The sequence below is a fragment of the Emydura macquarii genome, unplaced genomic scaffold (genome assembly GCF_026122565.2).
Source record: "Emydura macquarii macquarii isolate MOO-44397 ecotype Brisbane River unplaced genomic scaffold, CSIRO-AGI_Emac_v2 contig_1551, whole genome shotgun sequence".
NCBI classification, from domain to species: domain Eukaryota; kingdom Metazoa; phylum Chordata; order Testudines; family Chelidae; genus Emydura; species Emydura macquarii.
In genome coordinates, this window is record NW_027131688.1 from 19,709,625 (window position 1) to 19,729,174 (window position 19,550).

The following is a 19,550-nucleotide window of genomic DNA, read 5'->3' on the forward strand; positions in this document are numbered from 1 at the left end:
AGAGTACAGTAACTGATAGCAGGTAAGAGTACAATATTACAAGTATAGCCACTTTCTTAGACTTTTTAGGAAATGAAATTCATAAAATTAATTTCCTTCTTCCCTTATTGACTTTCTGGCTATAGCCTATTACTAGGCAAACACATACTTATGTTTACCTGAAGGGTTCTGTGATGTTTTTTGGGGCACCTAGAGTCCAGGGGTACTCGGCACTGAGAGTCACGGTGTTAACTACTGCCTTTTAACGCAAGGGAGACTCTGGTAGCTGGGTATCTGTTCACTGACAGCACCAGCTTTTCTGGCACTCACGCACTCTCTTCTGGGCTATGCCAACTCTAGCTTCACCTTGCAGGTTAACAACAGGTGTACCCTAAATCCCTTTGAATCATTCCTCTTTGATACCCAGCCCCTGGCATTCATTACTCACAGAAATACCAAAATGATCTATGCCCAAAGGTGCAGTGTACCCCAGTTTTAGCGTGAATAAGAGCGCACTTTTGAGTACTTATAATAAAACAAAAATTTTAAGAAAGAATAAAGATTTAACTAGAAGTGAGAGAAAATGAAGGAAACAACTGGTTACAACACAGAAGAAAATAATAAAACACAAACCTGGGTCTGTGCTTATCAATAGTTTCCTTTCCGATATAATAAACTAGTTTGTCCCCCTAAAGTTCAAACTGCTGCAGAGCTGGCTGGTTAAATGAGAATCAGGAGCCAAATATTTGGATACAGAATGCTTTTCCCTATACTTTGTTACACCGAAAACAGGTTTTTTTAAATTTTCCTATTCAGACAGGGTGAACCCTCGTCTTGTAAAGTTTCCTGCGAGCGTCTTCACCAGAAGCTCTACAGCAGTGCAGCTGCATCAGTGCAGCTGCGCCACTGTAAATTACGTAGTGTAGACACAGCCTTAGTGTTTTGCAAGGCTGAACAATTGAGCCTTGCACTGCATCACCGGCCAAACAGGGTGAGGTGACAAGTCCCCCTTGCCTAAATGAGCCATCACTGAGACATTATCTCCTGGTGACTAATTTCAATTCCAATGCCATAAAGCATACTTTCAATATAAAAACATTATTCCTTAAATATTGTCCATACATACACCTCACAATGATTATTAATCTTGACAAGTTATGAGCTTTCTGTAGACACCTTACATGTTGCTCTTTATGGATAAATATTCTGTAAGACATGTTTGGTGTAGTAAGTTTATCAGGCCTGAGGTGAGAATTGTTTGCAAAGAACAGGGACCCTTTGCCAACGGGCCTCTGTGTCATGGGTTTCTTCAAGTAACACCAATAAGGGGCCAGATTTTAAAGTTCTCTGCATCCACAATTGACAGCAGATTTTTGAAAGAGCTCAGCTCCCACTTAGGCATCTAATAAGAGCCAGATTTTCAGAACTGCTCAGCACCCAGCATCTCCCAGGACCCACCATGCATCCAGCACACTAAGTTCTTTTGAAAACCTGGCTCATAGTTTGATGGCTAAATGGAGTGCTGAGCATTTTTGAAAATCTGGCCTGTGAAATAGGTGAACTCTTTTCTGCTACTTCTGATTTTCAAGACCTTTAAAGGTTCGAAAAGTGTTTTGTTCAATGCATACATGCAGAGAAATTAGATAAAAATATAAAATATTCTTGCTGGAAGGTTGCAACATAACACCACCTTATTTGTTGGAATTCAGAACAATAACACACAAGAACCCCAAAAAGATGCTCTCTAAGACACAAAGGCCTACCTCAGCATACCTTACTCTAGGATGGCTCTTTGCAGACTGATTCTGATTGCACGCTTCCCTACACAGCACTCTAGCCTGCAAGCAGGATTAGGAAACCTTTACATTACAGTGATATCTTGTAATTTTAACACAGTTTCCAAAACACTACAAAAAGGTGTCTAAGAATAATGCTTTTAAGAATGTGAGCTCTTAATATCTTTCTGCAAGTGATTGTTTAAGGCCTTATTTCAAAGAAAATAAAATGCATTTCACATTTGTGACTGTGTTGTTAATATCTGGACTGGATTGTTTTCATGTTGTGTTTAGCTTTACAATGAAAAATCTAGCCTGCAGAGCGTTTTGTCTTAAGAAACGTATTTTTGGTAAGAAAAATTACATGACTGGGTTTATATGAAAAGTAGCACACAGTGTGCCAAAGATATACAATGAAGCATCTCTTATGCATCCACAGACGGGACCCCCAAAAAATAGTTGCCTCATTGGTATTTAACAGTCCAGGCCTGTGAAGCACTGTGTCCCCTCAACTCCAATAGGAATCGAGAGCATTCAGCACTTTGCAAAAGATCTCAGTACCTTGAAGGTTTGGCCCTTAACTGAGTGCCTGATCCGAGCCACATGGAAGTCAATTGAAGAGCTCCCATTGACTTCAATGGGTTTTAGATCAGGCCCTGACTGTCAAACAACATTGTACTGGAAAACACATGGAACCACTGGAAACATGCTCCATCTGGAACAAGGAGCAGCTTAGAACAGCGGGTTGATCATTGGAGGTGATCCTTAGTGTAGGTTTTACTGTATTGCAGAAGGTTGTTTATACTGAGGCGATGATTCCCAACCAAGCTATACACTAATTCTTTAAAATTCTATGTATTGAGTCACTGATTCTTAATAAAAACAAAACAAATATCTGATATTAAATCTTTTAAAATATAACTCATTAACGTATATATACACATTGTACAGACTCATCTGTATGAACTAAAAACTCTAGAAGCTGTGAATAAAAAGTCAGCAATGTGGATAAACTATTTTTTAAAAAATTACATAAAAACGCTGTCAGATATGCTGGTTGTTTTGGCATGACACATTCTCTGAAATCTCCCAACCTCCCTGCTCAAACTCAGCACTTTGGAACGCTCCAAGTATGCTTGTTGTCAAAGTGGGGGACAGTTTATTGCCTCGTATTGGCTACTGAATCTATTAAGTTCCTGACATATTTTGTCTAATTATCTCTGTTTTGATACATCCTGTTTATTACGTTCTGTTGCAAGCCACCTAATTTTGTCTTCTGGTTCATCTTGTTCTTCTGAAGCATGAACTCTGGTCATCTCTGTTGTAGATACTCTTTTCCTTGCCTCCCAAGTGTCTCAGCTCTGTCTTTGGAATAGTGGGTATATAGGTGAGGGTTGCATGTCACATTTTTCTATGTGTTTTGGTTTCACTTTAGAAATCAACCACCATCTGTGTTGTAGTATAGGCATAAGTATTACAGCCAAAAAACTATGTAAAAAAATGTTAAAGGTGCAAAGTCAAGCATTCAGAAGTTAAGAAATGCCAGAATTAAGGTTGCCTGTGCAATTTTGTTTCAGCCCTGTTTTGCGTATGCATTATGATACGATTTTTAATTACATGATCACATGCTATTTTTACAGAGAGAATGAACAGTTATTCAATATTACTTTTTCCTCTTTCTCATTTGCTGTGTGCCCTGAAGGCTTATTTAATGCACAGCATCAAAACCATGCACTGAATATAAAATTTCAGTGATAGATACTCACCCCAGATACTTCACCTATATTAATGATTTTATCTTTATAGCACCTTTTGAGTTTTGATGATATTATTATCCCTATTTTACAGCTGGGTAACTATGAGGAGTTGAAGTATGCAGACAGAACATTCAGAGGATTTAGCTGCCAAACTATCAAGTCTCTCTAATAAGCATGTGTGAACTGAGACATTTTAGAGGCTTATAACTTGGCCAAATTTGGGTGTTTTTTTGATGGGAACAGCAAAAGGCACATCACCCGTGTGATGGCAACCTCTTTGCCAAGTTTCTGTTTCAAAGCATGTATGTGCTAGAGCGTCTCACTCAAAGAATACAAGATTTTTGATAGTTTTCCTTAACTTTGTTCCAAGAAATGGCTGAATTGTTTTACCTGAATCTTCCCCAAAATATTCATTTTGAGACAGACATCCAGAATGGAAAGTTTCAGCTCAAATGGTTAAAGGAGTCTTACAAGAGAAAGTGTCAGGCAGCCTTACCTGTAGGCAATGCTACCAGCTCTGCCTCTCAGTGATATTAGAGACTTTGATATTATAAGTGTTCTTGATATATGCCTTCCTTTTCAAACTGGATTTAACTATTGATGTCTTTAATGTGCACTTACACGTATTTGCCCTTACTATGTTTCCCTGACAAATGGCTGGTAAACTGATCTATTAAATAATAATATGCATGCAATCTGTTGCCTTTATGCTTGCTATGGCAATCTTTTTAGACTATCCATAACCCATGGCCTCTGTCACAATTGGTCCCCTTCATCTACTTTTTTCCTGCCCTATTGTATCTGTGCTAATGCTATCCCATTATATATTTATATGATTATACGCACTCATCTTCCAGGGGATTGGCTCGTACTTTGTTATTTGTTGTAAAAAGGAATGGAATAACGCATGGAATAAGTGTCTAAATAGATAAAATAATAGAAGTAAAACAATATATTCATTCTGGCCAAGATTTTCTAAAGTGACTAGTGAGAGAGAGAGAGAGAGAGAAAGACAGTATAAGGAAACACACACACAGATACAGATAAACCCAAGAAGCAGAAAATGAGACAGCCTGGACAAGCAGCTAGTAGTACAACCCTGAGAAAAGCCTAGAAAAAGCTTTTGGGAGGTGTTGGCTGAAACATGTTTGATCCAGAGAGTCAGGAAGCTGCCTCCTGTTGCTCCTGTTTGGTTCCTCCTGTGTTCTGAGAATCAGGAATTTGTCCATTCATTGTAAACACACACAACTGGATCAAAGGTATCCGACTCAGTAATCAATTTATTTTCCCACCTGGAACAGCCTACAAGACCTGGAATTTTTGGCTATTGGCTTAGGTCAAAATGGGCAACATATATAAATATAGACCATCCTCACACCTACTCCCCTATGTTAACTAACCACGGCCTAACCTCAGTCGTTTTTCCTAATCTAGATCAACTCGAAGAGGATAAATCCCTTCCTCCATGGGTGCCTTCCCTGCTGGGGATGTGAGGCCACAGGACCCTCGAGGGAACCAGTGTGACTCACTCTGCACTCAAGTACTTTCTTTGCAACCTATACAGAAGAAAGTGATCTCTTTTTCTCAATACAAAGGGAGAATGACTCAGCTTCTTTTCACAGAGGATACAATAATACTCAGGCACTTCTAGTACAGTGTGATTCATCATTTTGTCTGCTGCAGGCAGTCTTTTGTTTCCCTTAGGAATTGTCCTCTTTTTGGGCAAGGACAGTTCACTTTCTGCTGCAGGCTCTCTCTCCTCTTTTGTGTTTGGCACAGGTGGGCAGCCCTTTTTTGGCAAGAGTGCCCCATGTAGCTAACAGATTCTGTTTCCAGATTGGTATCTGTTGTGTCTTTTTTCATATCAGAAGGACATTTCTGCTTTGAAGTAATAATCCATGTGCTATGTCTGCTGTGTTTTCCAGTTTGATGGAATTGGGTTTCATGGTGGGTGGGAAACTGTAAGGGGAGGGGAATGATTCTGTTTTAGTTTTGCCATCCCTCAGTACGACAGATCTTAAATAATTTAATTCATCATGTATAGGCCAGTGGCACGGTCCAGTCAGGGCGTCACAACCCTTCCTCGGGCCCAGGCTCCGAGGAAGGCCACAGCACCTTCGTTTAGGGGAATAAACAGTGCCCGTTTACAGGTCTTTAGCCCTGGCCCCCACCAGGGCAGGCTAGCAAACAGTCCGGTGCCCCCGGCCCTCAGGCAGGGCAAGGCAGGGACACAGTCTATAGCCCCCAGCCTTCCCACAGGTGGGGCTAGTAAAATAGTCTGGGGCACCCTGCCTTGCAGGCAGGCGGGGCCAGTAGAGTTCAGGATCCTCTTGTGACCTGTCTGTGCCCAGGGTAGCCACCTGAGAATGCCAAGATCAGGGCAGGCTGCAGAAGGAGAGCACATTCTCCCAGCGCTGGTGGGTGACACTGAAGCCCGGCTTCCCAACGAGCCACAAACTGCTTCTGATTTCCCCACACTGGTTATCAAGAAGCCAGTCCACAAAAGCCCACAGCCCCCTTTACTGCATTCCAGTTCCTGGCTCCCAAATCAGCACTAGGTCCAGTAAAGAGGCCAGTTACTTAAACTCTATACTCTTTACTAAAAAGGTTCCTTTTGACCCCAAGGGGTCAGCCACAGTACCAGTTCAATATAAGTTTGGATCTTACCTAAAATACCACGCTGCCAGCCAATCCTTTAGTAACTAAAACTAAAGGTTTACTGTAAAAAGAAAGAAATAAACCATAAGAGAAATGTTAAAGGGTCAAAGGAAATCAGATACATACAAATGATTGAAAGTCCAAATACATCAGGTTTCTGGAAGAAATGTGGAGTTGCAAGCTTGTATAGTTCCCTCTGGTACACATCCAGTGCCTGGATGGGTCTAAGTCCTTTGGTTCAGTTGCAAAATGAATTGATCCAGAGGTAGGTGTGTGTCTGCAGCTGGACAGGAACATAGACACAATGGATTCTGTGGTTTGATCTTATATACCCTCTGTCCCTGGCCATGTGGCCTGTGGAAAGTCACAAGAACTAAAATGGAGTCCAGAGTCACATGGACCAATCCTGGTGACTATTCGGGTTTGCCTTTAGTTTCTTCCTGGACCCCTTGCCTCTGTGAGTGTCTTAGTGGACCATTAAGCTGGCTATTGTCCTGCCGCCTCTCTGTCTGGGGTGTCCCCCAGCCAGCCCAAATTGACATACAGAAATATCAAATACATCCATAACTTTCATTTCACATATAATACATGAACATAAGTATTCTTACTCAGCACAATACATCCTTTATAACAGTACCTGACATATCACACAAATTATCATGATTCTGACATACTGATATCACACAATATACTAAATGCCCCCCCATCAAGCCAGCCCACGTGACACCTCTGTCTCTCAACACAGAGAGTAGCACTCCCTCCCCAGGGTGGGTAGGGCAGGGGGACACAGGCCCACCTGACTCCACTGCATCCCAGCCCAAGGCCCTATCAGTGGCAAAGCCATTTGCCACTGAGTCAGCGGGGCTCCAGCCACAACATGTTTTAGCCCGACTCAGCCACTTTCTAATTGGCTGTGCCTGGGCCACTTCCTCCCACCCTGTCCCTGCAGGAAGCAGTATCCTTCTGGGTCACAAGGCAAGCGGCAGCCCCACAAGTCACTCCCCATCAACAGGTCCAGGAACTCCCTGCGTCTTCAGTGGAGGGCAGCTCCTCCGGATCACAGGGGTTCCTCCAGTCCAGAGGGTTCCATCAGCTCGCGGGGGTTCCCAGCATCAGGCAGCTCCTCCAGGTCAGGGCTGGCCTCAGGGGGTATTTCCCACCCAGGAGTCTCGGGTGGGCTCGTTCCAGCTACTAGGGCCTGGTGGCCCCATCGAATCACTAGGGCCCAGCAATCCAGGCAGGTTTTGGATGCTCGGTGGGGTGATTGCTCCCAACAACCACTGGGACAGGGTGCAACCTCCTGAAAGCCATGTCTGCCTCCAGTAGCAGCTTCCTTCCCACTGAGCTGCTAGACCAGCCTTTTATAGTTCCCCTTCCTGCCTTGGCTCCTCCCCTCTGTTGCCGGGCAGTTTGGCCGTAAGGTTTTGGTCTGCCCAGCAGGGATGTTGTGACCCTTCCTCGGGCCCAGACTGTGAGGATAGACCCAGCACCTTGCTACAGGGAACTGCAGAGCTCCACTCTCCCGCAGGGCCCAAACCCCCCTGCACACACCCCCAACAACCCTTGCTGCTGCTACTGCTACTGCTGTGTGGGAGCCCCACTGGCCTGGGGCCCCTCCCCCCCCCAGTTGAACCGGGAGGCAGGGGATGAGTGGCCCCCCCACCACCTCAGCTGCAACCACCACCACCTGTGGCGGGGCCTTTCTGGCTTGCTCCTTGACCCCACTGCTGCGACTGCTGTGAGTGCTCATCTCTGCTGCTGCTGCCTCTCCCCTTCACCCTAACTGCCTGCGGGCACCCCTGACCTTCCCCTTCTCTGTCTCCCCTTCCCTTTGCTACCCCCTCCCGGGGTTTGTTTGTTGGTAGGTTTTTTTGTTGGTGTGTTGGTTTGTTTGCCCTGCCCTCCTTGATTTGGCTTTCAGGTCAGTTTGTTTGCCCCACTCCAGCTCCTGTGTTAGTTTGTTCCTTGCCCCACCCGGCCCTGGAAGCTTGCCGCTTCCCTGCTGCCCTGCCTTCCCCCCCCGGACCCTGTGCTACTGCCCCCCCCGGCACTCATGGCCCCCTTTTAGGTGTCCCCCTTCTTTTAGTTGGCCCCCCACACACCACACCCCCCTACATTGGTTTAGCCCCTGCTCCCACCCCTGTGTAGCCAGAGGAGCCAGTGTCCCATCTAGGGCCGGTGAATGCATCACCTCTGTCTCCCTGCCTGGTTTGGCCTCCCCGTATTCCCTTGTGTTGGTGCCCTCCTCCCCTGTTTTCAGCCTAGCAGGGAGGAGCGGGTTGCCCCCTCCAGCCCTTCCCCCCTTCCCTCTTCTCTCCCCCCCCCTTTGTCCTCCATCCCCTACCTCCCACCACCAAACCTGTTCCTACCCGCTCCCAGGATGGTGGGTGTGCCTGGGGCTGGGATTCCCTCCCTGGATGCTCCCGCCACTCCCTCTTGCCTGGACAATCCACCCCCGCCCGTGGTGCCTGACCTTGCTGCCGCTGCTGGGTCACTGGGCGCTGGTCCCGGGGCACCGGCGGAGACTAACTCAAGTAGGGACTCCGGGGACTCTGCTGCTGCTACCACGGCTTCCACCTCATCCTGCCCCGCTTCGGGGGGTGCGCCCTTGGCCGACAAGAAGGGCCGGGGGGGAAGAAGAAGAGCAAGAGCTCCGTCCAGAAGGTGACACCTCCCCTTCCTCCTCTCCCCTCCCCCACTGTCTCCTCCACCAGCCCTGGGGGCGGCGCCGCTCCCAGGGCGTATGCCCAGGTGGCTGCAGGGCCCCCACTCACTGCCTCATCAGCAGCCCCGACCGCCACCTTCGGTACCATCCCTGGGGGCAGGAGCCCTTTTCCCACCCTCACTGGGAAGCACGGGGTCCGTCGCCTCCTGGTGCCTGTCTCGCCCCATGTGGAAACCTATATGCGGGCGATGGCATGGGTGATGGGGCCCACGGCTGTGGTGGCAGCCTCGAAGATGTGCGGGAAGGTGGTCTTCTTCCTGGCGTCTGAGGCCACCGCCCAGGAGACGGTGGAGAAGGGCCTGGCGGTGGGGGCGTCCATGTCCTTGTGGAGCCTTTGGAGGACCTGGGCGTACAGGTGGTCCTCACCTCTGTCCCACCCTTCCTCCCCAATGCCTCCCTTCTGCCTCTTCTCTCCATCCTGGGGAAGCCCTTCTCCACCATCAGCCCACTTCCCCTCAGCTGCAAGGATCGCGCCCTCCGCCACGTCCTCTCGTTCCGCTTTCAGGTGCAGCTTCAGCTGCCGCCGGTGGCGTGTGGTGGGGAGGCGCTCGAGGGGTCATTCCTGGTGCCCCATCAAGGGGCCTGGTACTGGGTCCATTACTACGTGGGGGAGGCCCGGTGCTACCTCTGCCGGGCGATGGGGCACGTCCAGAGGGACTGCTCCCTGGCCCAGTGAGGAGGGAGGCCCAGGACCCCTGAGACCCAGGAGGGCGCTAGCCAGGCCAGTGGCAGCGACCTGAGCTGTCCGGTCCCTGTGACCACCCCTCCTCCTCTGTCGTGGGACATCATCTCCACTCGGACCCTAGGGGTGACCCCCTCAGGATGCCTGGGCGAGTGAGCAGGCCCTGGTGACGCCCGGCGCAGTCTGGTGAGGCCTGCAGAGGAGAGGGAGCCAGGGCCGCCACTGTCAGGCACCGGAGGGGCTTGCCCCGGGAGGAGGCCTCCCCCCGCTGCCCTGCCTCCACTTTCCCCAGCCCCCATCTCTGTGCTCTTTTCCCCCGGCCCTGCCCCCGCTGACTGGCCCTCCACCTTGGAGGGCTGGGTGCTCATGCAGGGCAAGCGCGGCAAGCGCAAGGCCGAAGACCAGCATTCCCTCCTCCTCATTCCCTAGGCAGGAGAGAGCCCCTGCAAGACCACGAAGGGGGCTGCTGGATCTGGCTTCTGCCGCACCCCCTGCTAGAGCCCAGTGGGTGGCACTGGCCGAGGAAGCCGTGGTGGCAGATGTGGGCCGCACCATCTCCCTCCTGGAGTCCCTTCTTGAGGGAGCCCCAGTGGGAAGCCCTCCAGCCCCCTTGTCCTCTGAGCCCCCTGCTGGTGCCGAAGCGACCACTGCCTCAGCCGCCACTGCAGAGGATCTCATGTTGGTGGTGGGGGACCTCTCGTCCATTTTTTATGAGCTTGATGCCCTGGGTCTGACCCCGGCTTGCCAGGGGGAAGACGACCATCCCCATGGAAGGCCTTAAGCGGAGCAGCGCCCAGCCGCCCCTTTCTCTCCTCTCCTGCCCTTCTCAGGCTTTTGCCCCGCCTCCCATCTCCAGGGTACCCCTAGACCCCGCCGCCTGCCTGGCCAGCAGCGTTGAGGCCGCCACGAACAAATCCCCGGGCATGGACGGGTTGACCGTGGCGTTCTACTGAGCATTCTGGAACGTCCTCGGCCTGGACCTTGCCATCATCTGTGCTGAGTCTGAGGCCAGCAGAGAGCTCCCCCTCTCGTGCAGGCGGACCATGCTCACCCTGCTGCCCAAGAAGGGGGACCTCCACGACCTTCGGAACTGGCGTCCCGTCTCGCTCCTCGGCACAGACTATAAAATTGTGGCCAAGGCCATCTTGCTGCGGCTGGGGTCCATGCTGCAGGACATGATCCATCCCGACCAGACCTACGCTGTCCCGGACCGTACCATCTTCGATAATCTCTACCTGTCCCGGGACCTCTTGGAGCTTGGGTGTAGGGGTGGTCTGTCGTTCGCCCTCCTGTCCCTGGACCAGGAGAAGACGTTCGACAGGATGGACTACGGGTATCTCCTAGGCACCCCGCGGGCGTTCAGCTTTGGGCCCCGTTTCGTGGGTTTTCTCCGGATGCTGTATGCCTCCGCAGAGTGCCTGGTCAAGCTCAACTGGACCCTGACTGCACCGGTCAACTTTGGGCAAGGAGTGAGTCAAGGCTGTCCGCTGTCGGGCCAGCTGTACATTCTGGCCATCGAGCCCTTCCTCTGTCTCCTCCTCCGGAGGCTGATAGGGTTGGTGCTCCATGAGCCAGAGCTGAGGCTGGTCCTGTCAGCGTACGCCGATGACGTACTCATGGTCCAGGACCCGGACGACCTGGTGCAGTTGGAAGTCTGCCTGGCCATCTACTCAGCAGCCTCCTCCGCCTGGGTCAACTGGGTCAAGAGCTCTGGCCTGATGGTAGGGGCCGCATGGTGGGTGAGCTCCCTCCCACCAGCGCTTCAAGCCATCCGGTGGAGCACGAGTCTGCTGCTCTATCTCGGCGTTTACCTCTCCGCCACCCATCCCTCTCCACCAGAGAACTGGCAAGATTTGGTGGGCAGGGTGTCTGAGCGGCTGCAGAGATGGACGGGACTGCTCTGGTGCCTCTCCATTCTGGGGAGGGCACTGGTGCTCAACCAGCTATTCCTGTCCATGCTCTGGCACCGACTCAACACCCTGGTCCCACCCCTGAGAATCCTGGCCCACCTCCAGTGGTCAATACTGGAGTTCTTTTGGCCGGGACTGCTCTGGGTCTCTGCAGGGATCCTGAGTCTCCCCCTGGAGGAAGGAGGGCAGGGCCTGTGCTGCCTCTGCAGCCAGGTCCACACCTTCCACCTCCAGGCCCTGCAGAGACTCCTTTATGGTGCAGGTAGTCCGGCGTGGAGCCACTTGGCGCACACCTTCCTCCGCGGCCTCTAAGGGCTCCGATATGACCAGCAGCTCCTTTATCTCCATCCGAGAGGTCTTCCACGAGACCTCTCCGAGCTGCCAGTCTTCTACCAGGTCCTCCTCTGGGCCTGGAGGCTGATCTGTACACACTTGTGCTCCACACCCTCCATTTCCTCACCCTTGTGTCCCACCCTGACACCAAATGGCAGGACCTCCTACCACCTGTGGAGGACGAGGAACCCTGGTGGGCCAGTCTCTACTCTACCTTGACCCCATGGCCCACCAGGGACATCACTTGGCGGCTTCTTCACCGAGTCATGAGCACAGACTTGTACTTGGCACGGTTCACCCCTCTCCCCAACACCTGCCCCTTCTGTGGTGTGAGGGAGACGCTGGCGCACGTGTACCTGGAGTGCGCCAGGATGCAGCCCCTGTTCCGGCTCCTCCAGAACCTCCTGCTGAGGTTCTGGCTGCACTTCTCCCTGCACCTGTTCATCTACGCACACCCTATCCGTGGGCCCACAAAGTCGCGGGACCTCCTCGTCAACCTCCTCCTAGCTCTGGCCAAAGTGGCCATCTACAAGACCAGGTAGAGGAGGTTGGCTGGGGGGGATGCTCTGCGACTGTGGGGCCTGCTTCCGTTCCTCTGTCCATTCACGCGTCCGGGCAGAATTCTTCTGGATAGTGTCTGCTGGCTCTCTTGACGCCTTCCGAAAGCAGTGGGCACTGTCCGAGGTTCTCTGCTCGGTGCCTGCTTCTGGTTCCCTTCGTTTAAACCTGTGACCCCACGCCCGCTCCTTTTTTCTTTAGTTGTCCCACGCACCTAGTTGTGTCCTGAGTCCAGTGACTCCTCCCCTTCAGGGGGAGGGGCCTTTAGCACTTCCCGGGTTACAAATAGTACAACATGCAATTACAACCTCACTACTGTGGGAACTTCCATTTCAGCTGTTTCCTTTTGTATTTTCCAATTCTGCCTGACATTCTCCTTCTCCTTAAGCTTCTCCTTAAGCTGCAGACACATCTCATCCCCTAAATCCAAAAAGCATCATGAAGAAAACTGGGAACCGCCTAATATGACGTTTTCTATACACAAATGGAATGCATGACACACTTCCCAAAATAAACTGTAGTACCTAGCAATTGCTGCATAGGCTTGGATAAAGAGACCAGACTCCTAGTGTTTCAGCTTCCATGAATGCTTTGCCAGCTAATCAGACTTGCAAGTCTGCTTACTGAAAGCAGCAAGGATTCTATTCCTTTAATTCCCTCACCCCCTCACAAAACAAAAATAGTAAATCTAATAAAACAGATGGAGCTTAATGGCATGTTGGCAACTGCTGCTCTTAGACAGTGGGTCTAGTTCTGCTCTCATCAAAGTCAAGGGAAATTCTGTCACTGACTTTGTTGGAAGCAGGATTGGAACCAACAATTTATTTAGATGGTGAATTCAGCTCTAAGTTTCCTTTCTTCTCACTTCACTTCTGTTAAATCTGCATACCTACCAGGGGCTCAGTACTGTAAAACTTTCAGCTCCAACTGATTCATGTCGGAATGCCATGCATGGGAGGAGAGCTTGCTGATCAGACCACAAAGGAACAACTGACGCTTACTAGGATGACGAATGTGTCCTTGCCCTGGGTGTTGGCCTATAATTGTTAAATTCTTGTGCCTATGAGGTATCTGATAAAGAGTTAGGGCTTGTCTACACTTAAACTGCTGCAGCGGTGCCACTGTAGCACTTCAGTGAAGATGCTACCTATGGCAATGGAAGGGATGGCTTCTCATTGGCCTAGGTAATCCACCTCCCTGGGTATGTCTACACTGCAGAGTGAAGTCAATTTACTTTAAATTGACTTTCACCCACCAAATTGTAGAAGTCACAGGAGCGTGATCACACCACACTCCTTGCATTGGGCTCTTGTGTCCTCACTTGCCACGCTTGGGTCGATGTTCAAAGCAGTGCACCATGGGTAGCTAGTGCAACTAGCTGCCAAGGCTTTTTTGCTCTGCACTATCGGTGTGAGCATCACAAATACCTCATGGCTTATCCTGCAGTATTTTCAAAGACAAGACAGGAGCCAAAGCACAGAAAATAGCAATGTTATGGAGGCCGCCCTGCTACAAGCCATAGAGCTAAACAATTCCTGCTTGCTGCAGGCTGTCATGCATCATCTTCAGTCAGTGGAGCACCGGTTCTGGTCCCAGGAAACAAGCACAGACTGGTGGGATCGCATCGTTATGAAGGTGTGGAATGATGAGCAGTGGCTGCAGAACTTTTGTATGCGAAAGGCCACTTTCTTTGAACTTTGTGCGGAGCTGTCCCCAGCCCTGAAGCATGTGAATACTTGATTGAGACCAGCTCTGACAGTGGAGAAGTGAGTGGCCATTGCTCTGTGGAAGCTGGCAACCCCAGACTGCTACCGGTTAGGTGGGAATCAATTCGGAGTCGGTAAATCCATTGTTGGAGCTGCTGTGATGCAAGTGTGCAGGGCCATTAATACCCTTCTGCTATGAAGGGTAGTGACTTTGGGAAACATGCAGGACATAGTGGATGGGTTTGCCTCAATGGGGTTCCCAAACTGTGGGGGGATTATAGATGGCACGCATATCCCTATCATAGCACCTGACCACCTTGCCACAGAGTACATAAACCAGAAGGGATACTTCTCAATGATATTGCAGGCCCTCATGGATCACAAGAGAATTTCACCGACATCAAAGTGGGGTAGTCAGGAAAGGTGCATGACGCACACATCTTTAGGAACTCTGGTCTATTCAATAAGACGCAGACAGGCACTTTCTTCCCTGACCAAAAAATAAATATTGGGGATGTTGAAATGCCAATAGTGATCCTGGGGGATCCTGCCTAGCCCTTGCTCCCTTGGCTAATGAAGCCCTACACTGGGCACCTGGACAGCGAGAAGGAGCATTTCAATAACAGGCTCAGCAAGTGCAGAATGGTGGTGGAATGTGCATTTGGGAGTTTAAAGGCCAGATGGAGATGTCTACTCACTAGGCTTGACATCAGTGAAAAGAACATCCCATCAGTTATATCTGCATGCTGTGTGCTCCATAATTTTTGTGAAACAAAGGGTGAAAAATTCCTCCACGGTTAGGGTGTGGAGGCTGATAGGCTGGCCGCAAATTTTGAGCAGCCAGATTCCAGCACTACACTCAGAGCCAACCGTGGAGCGCTTCACCTACTGGAAGCATTGAAAAACTGGTTCTTCTTTGAGTGCTTGCTCATGTCCATTCCACTATAGGTGTGTGCATGCCTCTGTGTACGGTTACCCGAAACTTTTTTCCCCTTAGCAGATCTCGTAGGGTCAGCTCTGGTGCCCCCTGGAACCCAGTGAACATGCCGCAGTACATGAGGCGCTGCTGGCCCTACGCCCCCTCAGTCCCTTCTTTCCGCCTGTGACAGTTGCTCGAACTAGCCTTGTTCTCAGCAAGTACCTTCCCCTTGTTTGGACTTGTTTTGTACTCTGTGTTTAGTTTTAATTAGTTAAGTAGTCGTTAAGTGTTGTTAAGCGTAGTCAGAGATAAGGCAGTCCTTGCTGGGACTTTGCATGGCCAGGCCATGGCCCAGTTGCCGGGCTTCAAACCGTGTGCCTTCTGCAGGAAGGCCTTCCCGCTCAATGACCCCCCACGACTGCTGCCTTAAGTGCCTGGGGAAAGCCCACAGAAAGGACAAGTGCAAAATCTGAAGGGCTTTCAAACTGAGGACTCAAAAGGACCAAGAAATCCAGTTGAAAGCCTTGTTGATGGAGGCAGCACTCCACCCAGCGTCCGAGCTGGTCCGCTCCGCCTCAGTACCAAGTGTGGTTTTGGTATAGAGTGCACCGTCGGCACCGCCCTCGACTTGGCACCATGCCACATCACCGGTACCGAAGAAGAAGAAGCAGCGCGTGGAGTGCAGACACTCCCTTGCACCGTCGGTACGTGCAGGGTTGAGTACAGAGATGCACCGAACTCGGCCCGTCAAGACTTTTTCTCCAGTGCCTGCATCTCTGGTCAGGGGCTTCCCCCGACTCCTGGGAGTGGGAGAGTGCCACCGTTGATGCCAGAGACTTTTCAGGCAGCAAGAGCCTTGCTGGCCTTGCCTACGCCACCTCCATCTGCCCCCCTCCCACCCGGCCATGGGAGAAGGGGCCAGTGTCACGGGGGAAACCTGCGTTGGGTCCCCCTGAACGACGGAGGAGATCCCCGGTACGGGGAGGAAGATCTCCCGCTGGATGGTCTCCTAGAGTAGACCAGAGTCGCTCCCCTAGTAGTTGCTCCAGGTCGGTGTCCTCAAGATGACCTGCACTGACACGGGATGTAGAGTCTCCCTCTCGGCGCCAACGTCGATCCCTGGCACCGGAGGCAGTGCAAGTCAGGAGGCAGCACTGGTCGAGGTCTTCCAGGCAGCGCTTGGACAGCTCCCATTTCCACTCCCCAGCACTGAGGAGTTCGCCCGCATCCAGGTGGCACGGAACCCGGTCATCGGAGGAAGACCCGGCACTGCAGAGTTTGCGGCGCAGAGCCTGGTCACCAGACTCTGGTTCGGTACCGAGGAGTTCGGCATGGCACCGACCTCGGTCACCGAAGGCTTACGCAGAACCGCAAGGCAAGCGTCATCGGAAATCATTGGTACCGAGATGATGCTCCGGTACCTCTAGCTCTTTGGAGCGCGACCCTGCTCGTCGGCACTTGGTATGTGTTCCGAGCAGACACCCACAGGACCGGGTGGTCACAGTTCCCCCACTTGTCCTAGTCTCCCTAGACCAGTGGTGGACTCCCTAGGCAGTGTTGAAGGGTGTTCCATTCGAGGAACTGGTCCCGTCGGTCACCCTAATTTCAGACACTTTGGATGTAGGTTGGAGAGCCCACATTTGTGCCAACCTAGGCATTCAGGTGCTCTGGTCGAGGAAGGAGAGGCGCCTGCACATCAATGTGTAGGAGCTGAGGGCCATTCGCCTAGCGTGCAGAGTGTTCCTCTGATTCCTGACAGGCAGAGTGGTGCAGGTGCTAACAAACAACACCGCAGCCATGTTTTACATAAACAGGCAGGGAGGAGCATGCTCCTCAGCCCTCTGCGAGGAAGCTAGCCGTCTTTGGGATCCTGCTGTGAGGCACAATTTCCACCTAACAGCCTCTCACCTTCCGGGAGTGAGGAACGACGAGTCGGATCGCCTCAGCAGGTTGTTTCTACCCTGCCACAACTGGTTGCTACACCGAGAGGGGGCAGCTATGATCGTCTGGAAGTGGGGCGTTCCTCAAGTGGACCTATTCGCATTGGCCTGGAACATGAAGTGTCCGAGGTTCTGCTCACTCCAGGATCACAAGACCGGGTCAATTTCCAACGCGTTCCTCATGGACTGGATGGGGCACCTCATGTACGCGTTTCCGCCCATTCTGCTACTGCTCAAGGTCCTGCTGAAAATAAAGAGGGACAGAGCAGATGTTATACTCATTGCTCCAGCCTGACTAAGGCAGCACTGGTTCAGCATGCTGCTGGACCTTTCGATCGCCCCACCCCTGGATCTTCCAAGGCAGCACTACCTTCTATCCCAGGACCATTGTCGCCTGTTGCACCCAGACCTGGACTCCCTGCACCTCATGGCCTGGAGGCTCTGTGGCTGATGGAAGGAGAAAAAGCCTGCTTGGTGCAGGTCCAGCAAATCCTGGTTGGCAGCAGGAAGCCTTCTACACAGGTCGTGTATTGGGCTAAGTGGAGGCGGATTACCTGTTGGGCAGAGTCCCGAGGTATCCCGCCCAGCCTCTCACCTATGCAGGATGTACTTGCGTACTTGCTTCAGCTAAAGCTCCAGGGTCTGGCGCTGGCCTCATTGAAGGTTCATCTGGCGGCCATTTCGGCCTTCCATCAGCTGCTGGAGGGGAGATTGCTGTTCTCCCATCCCATATCGATCAGGTTCCTCAAGGGGGTGGAGAGGCTTTATCTGCAGGTCGTGACCCGGTGCCTCCCTGGGATCTCAACCTGGTCCTCTTGAGACTTATGGGGCCCCCCTTTGAACCCATGGCTTCATGCTCTCTGCTCCTGCTTTCATGGAAGGTAGCCTTCCTGGTGGCCATTACCTCAGCTAGGAGGGTCTCTGAGATTAGGGCTTAACCTCGGAGCCCCCTTATACAGTATTCTATAAGTACAAGGTTCAGTTGAGGCCGCATCCAGTCTTCCTGCCTAAGGTGGTTGCCCAATTTCATTGTATTCAGGATATTTTTCTCCCTGTGTTTTTTCCCAAACTGCACGGTTCAGAGGAGGAGAGGAGATGGCATTCGCTGGACGTAAGACGAGTCCTGGCCGTCTACATCGAGTGTATAAAGCTGTTCCAGAAATCGACGCAGCTCTTCGTCGCAGTGGCTGACCGGATGAAAACCTCACCTGTCTCCACCCAGCGCATCTCCTCGTGGATTACATCATGCATCAAGTTCTGCTACGAGCAGGCGAGGGTGACGCTTCTGGGAAACATCACAGCGCACTCAACCAGAGCTCAAGCCTCGTCTACACCCTTCCTGAAGAGAGTTCCCCTGCAGGACATCTGCAAAGCTGCCATCTGGTCGCCGGTGCATACCTTCACATCCCACTACGCCATCATCCAGCAGGCGAGAGAGGATGCGGGATTTGGCAGAGCAGTACTGAGGGCAGGTCACTGGTAACTCTGACCCACTTCCAAAGATATTGCTTGTTAGTCACCTATAGTGGAATGGACATGAACAAGCACTCCAAAGAAGAAAACAAGGTTACTTACCAGTAACTGGTGTTCTTTGAGATGTGTTGCTCATGTCCATTCCACCACCCACCCCCTGTCCCTGCTGCCGGAGTTGGCAGAAAGATGGGACTGACGGGGCGTAGGACCGGCAGTGCCTCATATACCGCAGCATGTGCGTGAGGCTCCAGGGGGTGCCAGAGCTGGCCCTATGGGTTCTGCTGAGGGGAAAAAAATTCCGGGAACTGTGCACGGAGGCGTGCATACACCTATAGTGGAATGGACATGAGCAACACATCTCGAAGAACATCAGTTACTGGTAAGTAACCTTGTTCTTTGCAATGAACTGCAGTAATGTATGTATGTATGCATATGCAAAACGGGGCATACAGACTGGGAAGCTTAGGCTGAAAATTTGGTCTGAACTATCTGCATAATCTGCACTGGCAAAGCCAAGCACAGAAATGGAGATTTCATTCTGCTGTGGCAGCTGAAACTGTTTTAGCCTATGGGGAAGTGATGCAAATTCCAGGACACTTTCTTATATATTGTTTTTATAGTAGTTCAAATATATCAAGATAATCTTTCATCTTGTATTGAGTATAACATGCCATAGGCCATACCCACTGCCCTACTCCAGCTGCTTAGTGGAGCTCTCATCACGCAAAACAGCCTAAAGCTGGCAAATCTGGCTCCTTGGGGATTCCCCTTTGTAGTAGCTCCTGTGTCAGCCCCTCCTGGCCCCAGCACAGGGACATTTCCAGGGGAAAGTGGGTGTATCCTGGTATCTCTACATGATCACAGCAATAACAGCCTCTGCTGGCATGCCTCTCTAGGAAGCTGTGAGGGGTAGCACTGGCTGTGTACCCTGTGCTGTGTTGCCTGATTTTAGGAGAGAAACATTATTGTTTATATAATAAGGGAGGGGCTTGTCAACTGACCTGATCATAAGATAATATGGTTCTTGCTACACAGAGTTTTGCAAGGACCCTCAGGATGTATGGCAAGGACATACACACACTGAGGACAAAATATAGCCTTAAAGACTTTTATTGAGATAAAATGGAATCATAAT